The sequence below is a fragment of the Alligator sinensis genome, unplaced genomic scaffold (assembly GCF_000455745.1).
Source record: "Alligator sinensis unplaced genomic scaffold, ASM45574v1 scaffold740_1, whole genome shotgun sequence".
Classification (NCBI taxonomy): Eukaryota; Metazoa; Chordata; order Crocodylia; family Alligatoridae; genus Alligator; species Alligator sinensis.
Window position 1 is genome coordinate 2,284,991 of NW_005841964.1, and position 6,000 is coordinate 2,290,990.

The 6,000-nt window shown below is 56.1% G+C and overlaps 1 protein-coding gene across 2 annotated transcripts in view; it reads right to left on the reverse strand.

Moving 5' to 3' along the window:
* Positions 1 to 6,000, reverse strand: part of UGGT2 (UDP-glucose glycoprotein glucosyltransferase 2) — a 235,857-nt gene that overhangs the window by 177,240 nt on the left and 52,617 nt on the right. The window lies entirely within an intron of this gene.

Consider the following 6,000-nt stretch of genomic DNA (forward strand, 5'->3'; position numbering starts at 1 on the left):
AAGATTCCTGTTTGCTAGTTCAAGCTCTGGAGGGAGAACGTACTCTAGCAGTCATAGACCCAGTTACCTGTTTCTCACAAATCCAACATCTTTTGTCATGCTGTAACATAGTGCATCTTTCTCCACACCTAGGTCCTTGTCCCATGCTTACTCTCTCCCTGTTGTCAGCCCCAGTCTCTATTCCTCAAGATCCTAATCCTTATCTTTATCTCCCTGCCCAGCCAGTCCTTCTTGTTCCCTAAGGGTGTTGACAGAAGTGATATTTTGTCACATGATCAGCCCCTTGAAAATGTTCTACAGCTGTGCCCTGACAGAAGAGCACAGCTGCAGAATGCTTAATAAGTGCCTAATCACGTAACAAATGAACCCTCATTACAAAAGGGTTCAGATGAAGGAGCTCCAAAGTGGAGTACCTTCATTAACTTCTGTCAGAGCCTGCCTAGGAGCAGGGCTGGGCTGCATGAGCCCAGCCCTGCTCCCAGTGCAGAGAGGCTCCAATCCACCCCCATCTCCCCCCGGCATGGGCTGGACAAACCTCAAACCGAGCCTCCTCCCCTCATTCCCATTCTGAAAACAGCACCGCGGCTGGGAGGAGGGACGTGGCTAGGGGAATTCAATTCTCCACCCCCCTCCCTGGACCCAACAGTGAAAGTTTGTTGGGGTGAGGGCGCTCACTGTCAATCGTGGCACTTCCTGTGAAGTGCCATGAGTTACAGCAGGGAGCTGCACATCTGTTGATGTCCTCAGAAACTCCTCTGTATTTAACCTCAGTTTCTTTCCACTCACCTCCTTCCCCACTCTCCTCTCTGGAAGTTTCTACACGTGAATTTAAGTGGGCTTAAATGTAATGCACATTAAGCTAATGCATATTAAATGTTTTTTGGCAGGTGTCTAGATGTGGTGGGACTTGTGACTAACTTTAGTCCCAGGTCAGTTCAGCCCTGCCAAGTGCCCCTGTGGGCACTGAGAGGAGCTCCAGCCTCAGGGCACATGGCTGCCAGCACTTGGCAGTCATTGTAAAATCACACCCTCCGCACTGTGACCTCTGGACTGATGCTTCCTGTGCCAGAGCATCAGCATGGCAGAGACAAAGGCAGGAGACAGAAACAAATGCCTGCTCTGCTCCTGTTGCAGCTGCATTTCCCAGCCCTGGCTGCCCCAGTGTCACAGAGCACTGAGGTGCCCTGCTCCCAGAGGGGAAACTGCTAGGGAGGAAGCCCTAGCAGGGAATAGGGAGCCCAGCTGTGGGTTGCCAGGGCAACCAGAGAAGGTCAGCTGACTAGAAGGAGCAGGGCCTGGCTCCCATATAAATCCTAGGGGCTGGGGCCAGAGGTAGTCCCCTGCCAGCTGCCAAAGAGGAAGGAGCTCTCTGCCATGGGAGGGAGGAGAAGCCTGAAACAGGAGCGGTATCTAACTTTGCTGAGAGATAAAGGGTCTCCGGTAGGAGTGAACGTTGTTATAGCCGGGCGGCTTATGTTTATGTTATAGCCAGGAGGCTTGTGTTGTGTTATTGTTTGTAACTGGTGGTTTGGGTGAGGCTATTAGGGGTTGGAGGAGGCCTCATAGGGGACTCACAGAGGAGTGGGAGGACCCCAGTGCCACTGAGGGCGCAGCGTTTCAGGTGCGTAGACCCCAGCCCTAGAGAAGGGCAGTTGAGAATCCCCAGAAAGGAGGCATTACTGAGAAGCCCCAGTGTGGGCACGGTGAACCCCAGAGAGGGGGCAGCCCTATTGAAAAGCCCAGTGCGGGCATGGTGACCCCGAGAGAGGGCAGCTGGACAGAGAAGACCCTGAGAGAGGGCAGCTTGACAGAGGAGGCCCCGAGAGAGGGCAGCAGTATTGAGGAGCGCCCTGAGAAGGGGCGAAAACCCCAGAGAAGGGAGCAGTTACTGAGAAGCCCCAGTGTGGAGCCCCAGAGAGGGGGCAGTTGCTGAGGAACCCCAGAAGAGGGGGCATTATTGGGGAGACCCAGAGAGGGGGCAGCGTGTCTGAGGAGGCCCAGAGAGGACAAAAAAGGGGCCAGATCATAATTAGAATGAGACATAACATCTAGTCCATCAGTGAGGTGTGGACTGTGGTGTAGGGGAGGAAACGGAGCTGCAGATAGCGCCCCTTGGCAATGGGGCAGTACAAGGGCAGCCTCCCGCTAATTAACACCAATTAATCAATTAACAACAAGGCATGGCAGGAGAGTAGGTGGGCGGTTGCCCCAGGAACAGGTGTGCGGGCCACATTTAGGTCGGCCCAGAGCAGGTACCTGTTACACCCAACTGCTGGCCCTGACACCCAGGGAAAGGGTGCCCTGCTCCTCACAGCTGCTGCAGATGTCTTGCTCACCCACCGTTCCGTGCACCTGTTGCTTGGGCACCTAGCACTGCCCAACTCACCCACCTACTCCAGCCGCCTGCTGGACAACTGGTACAACTGGTGAGGGCTCTGTGCCTTCCAGAGCCCTCACCACCACGCAGCTGCTCCAGCCAGCCCTATCAACCACAGGATCCAGGACACCACCACTGGGACCACCGTCACCCTCCTGTTCCACCAGCCCTGCTGCGTCTGGGCCTGCTGCACCAGCCAGCACTGGTGCAAGCGTGTTGTGATGCAGGAATGGGATAACCAGTGGATTGACATATTCTGGATGACCTGGGCCACCTCTGAAGGCCTGCTGTACCAGCTTTAGCCCACCTGGAGCACCAGAACACAGAGAAGCGCCGGGTCATCCCTGCTGACACCTGCCTTTCTCACTGCCCACACACATACTACCCCACCCAGCACCACTTCAGGATGCACACATCTGTAATGAAAACCTTTATTCCCCTCACAAGCCCCACCCCCACCTGCCCAAGCTCCCCTCTCAACCAACAGAGCCCCCTCTGTGGGGGTTTGCTGCAGGGCAGTGGGCAGGGCCCAGGGACTCTGGCTGGCCAGTTGTTGCTCAAGCAGTTCCATGTGGTGCTGCTCCAGGGCCTCCAGCCAGGCCTAATGCACCTGTTGCGCCCGATCCTGTGCCTCCTGTCAGGCAGTCTACTAGGTGATGTCTTCGTCCCACAAGGCCAGGTCCTGCACTTCCTGCGTCTCCTGCTGTGCCTGCTCCCATGCTGCCCAGTTTTCAACTGATGGCACCAGCCACTGGAGCAGGAGCATCCAGTCCCTGGTGCGCCACTGGCCAATCAGCGCATCTGGTGTGGCAGGTGGCAGTGACCCTGCTATGGCACTACTGCAGGGCCCTACAGCCTCTCCCCCGTGTCCAACTGTTGGCCCTGAAGAGGCAAGAGACAGAAGCTTTTTGTGCCAGTTTGCAACATTACAGAGATAAGATGCTGTGCACCAAGGGGCCTGTGTTGCCCAGCCTCAGATCAAAGGTTGGCCATGTGCAGGTGCTCAGAGTCCATTGAAAACTGTCCGGGCAAGGCTGGGTTCAGGTGGCTGCTGGCTGAGCCCCCCAGCCCCACTTGCTCCCCTGGGACTGGCAGCCTGGTATGTGCAGGCTGAAGGCAGCCTGCCTCCCCTTCCAAGAGCAGGCCAGGCCAGGCTGCTAACTGCACCTGCTGCCACAGCTCCAGACCCACCCACCCTGCAGACCAACCGCTCTGCTGTGCTGCTGCACGGCTCACAGTGCCCAGGCTTGGGGTGCTGCGGGGCTCCCAGACAACTGGGGTGAGGGGCTGGTCACACCCCTGCCCTCTCTGCAGGAAGCCGCTCTAGGGAAGTGTCATGGGGCTTCCTCCACCTCCCCGCGGTGCACCACGAGCATGCCCCTGCTGCATGTGCCCCAGATAGTATGCAATGATCTGTTTGTGCAGTTGGAAGGCTGCCCGAGCCACTGTGCCCTGGTGCAGCTGATCCTGCTGGTACTCCGGGTACACCTGCCCTCCTGGTTTGGGACCCTGAGCTATGTTGGTGTGGGAAGCAAGCCTGGGCTGTCCCGCAACCTCCGCTACCACCTTGAGGGCTACCTGTCTCAGCACTACATGTCTCTACCCCCACTGCCAAGGAGGATATCATCATTGGCATTGACACCTTCCTTGGCATGGGAGCAGCCTGTGCTCACCCAGCTGCAGGCACACAGTCTGCTCAGTAAAGTTTTGAACTCTGTCCCACTTCTCTGCATGTTGTAGGGGAGGGAACCTGGGGCCAGAGAAGTGCAGGCAGGCCAGGCAGGGAGCAGGGGCAGGGGTAAGGCTGGGGACTGGAAGGGCCCTACCCCAGAGCAGGACTTACCACATGACTGGCTGGCAAGGCTGACCACTCAGCACAGGGCTCCCCATCAGCGACGGCATCAGGCTGCACCTTTGTCCATGGCCTTCAGTGCCTGGCCGGGGGCACGCCCAGGGAGGAGCTGGCATTGCTAGCGGCCAGCAGTGGCATGGCCAGCCACTCCTTGTGGTGGGGCGTGGGGCTGGGCTGAGGGTGAGACAGCTGCTGGGCATGGCTCCCCAAGCTGCCAATGGATGAAGCAACCAGGGACAAGGGTGGGGCAGGGTGCTGAAGGCCCGAGGTCCCCTCCTCTGATGACGTGCCACCGAAGGCACCAAAGCATAGTGTATATGAGGGCAGGCCACTCCTGCTAGTAGCACTCACAGGAGTGCAGCCTGTCTCCTGGGGTGCCAAAATGTGGGTCAGCTCCCTCATGAAGGGCATGATCTTCTGGGCAAGACTGGACTAATGACTGAAGTCAGTCAGTCACCCCCTGTGCCCACAAGACCTTGGCCTTCAGAAGGACCCTTTGTACTGTCCAGGAGTGGCCTTATGCATGCATACTGACTGAAATGGCCTGATAAATGTGGGCATTCAAGCGCCTGCCCCACACAAACTGTCTCTGCATGTCAGCCTAACTCCAGAGTGCCACAAGGTCATGCACCTCCTCCCAGGTCCAGTTGGGGTTCAAGGCACTCAGGACTGGTAGGGGCACATGAGCGGGGCTAGGACTCGATGGGGATGATGTGCTGGACACGCTCCCCAGGCCAGCTCTCTGGGTCCCTACACAGCTGTCCCTGTGATGCCAGCCCCAGAGGACTGCCAGCAGCACCAGGAAGGGGCATGGGCAGGGACAGGGAGCTGCCAGGCAGAGGCGTTTCACCACAGTGTCTACAAACAGACAGAGCTGGGGTTGAACAGGAGCAGGGAGCAGGTGTTGGCTTGTCCAGGCACCTGGTATGTGTGTCCCAAGGCACAAAATGGCTAGAGGCTTTTATAGTCTGCAGCTAGGGGCTGTCAGAGAGAAGCCCAGCCCTAGAGGAGGAGAGATGGCCAGCTAGAAGCCCTGGGGCTGGGCTCTGGCCTACCACTCTAGTGGCTGGGCAGACCCAGCACTAAAGTCCCTGAGTTAATGAGTATTATTGCATCTACACATGTGTTAATGCACTTTAACGAATCGTGCCTAAATTTGATACTTGCTTTATGTAGGTATGAAATGTAGGTGTGATTCGGCTAAAATTGCCATTTTTAAGGTGCATTAAGGGCATGCACATGTAGACACGCACCCTTAAAGTGCCTTAAATAGGGCTAATATGCATTAAATGCCCACGTGTTGTCATGCTCTCTGTCTCTTTGTCTTTTCCCAGTCATCCTCTGATCTAAATGGGCCCCTACCATGTGTTTTTCACCAAATCTCCCATTCCATAAACTCTTTTCCTGCCACACCTATCTGTCTCATCTACCCCTGGCTCCCAACCAAGTGTCCTTTTCCAACCAGTTCCATCACATTGCTCAGCTGGTCCCAATTTCTGCACTCATCCCAACCCTAGCTATCCACCATACCTTTATAGTCTTTGTGTCATCCTCAGGCTCCTTCTCCCAGTTTACTCCCCATACTAGTCTGGTCCTTACTCCCATTGCTTTTGAATCAGGCATCTTCCTCCTTCATACTAGGTTTCAGCCTGGGACCCAGCTTACAGCAGCCCAGAACTACAGCTGAAGAGGAAGTCCTGCTTAGACCAAGTAACATAATTCCCATTCCAGACAGAAGCTTCAGAGAAGCTATCTGCTAAAATCTTAGTTC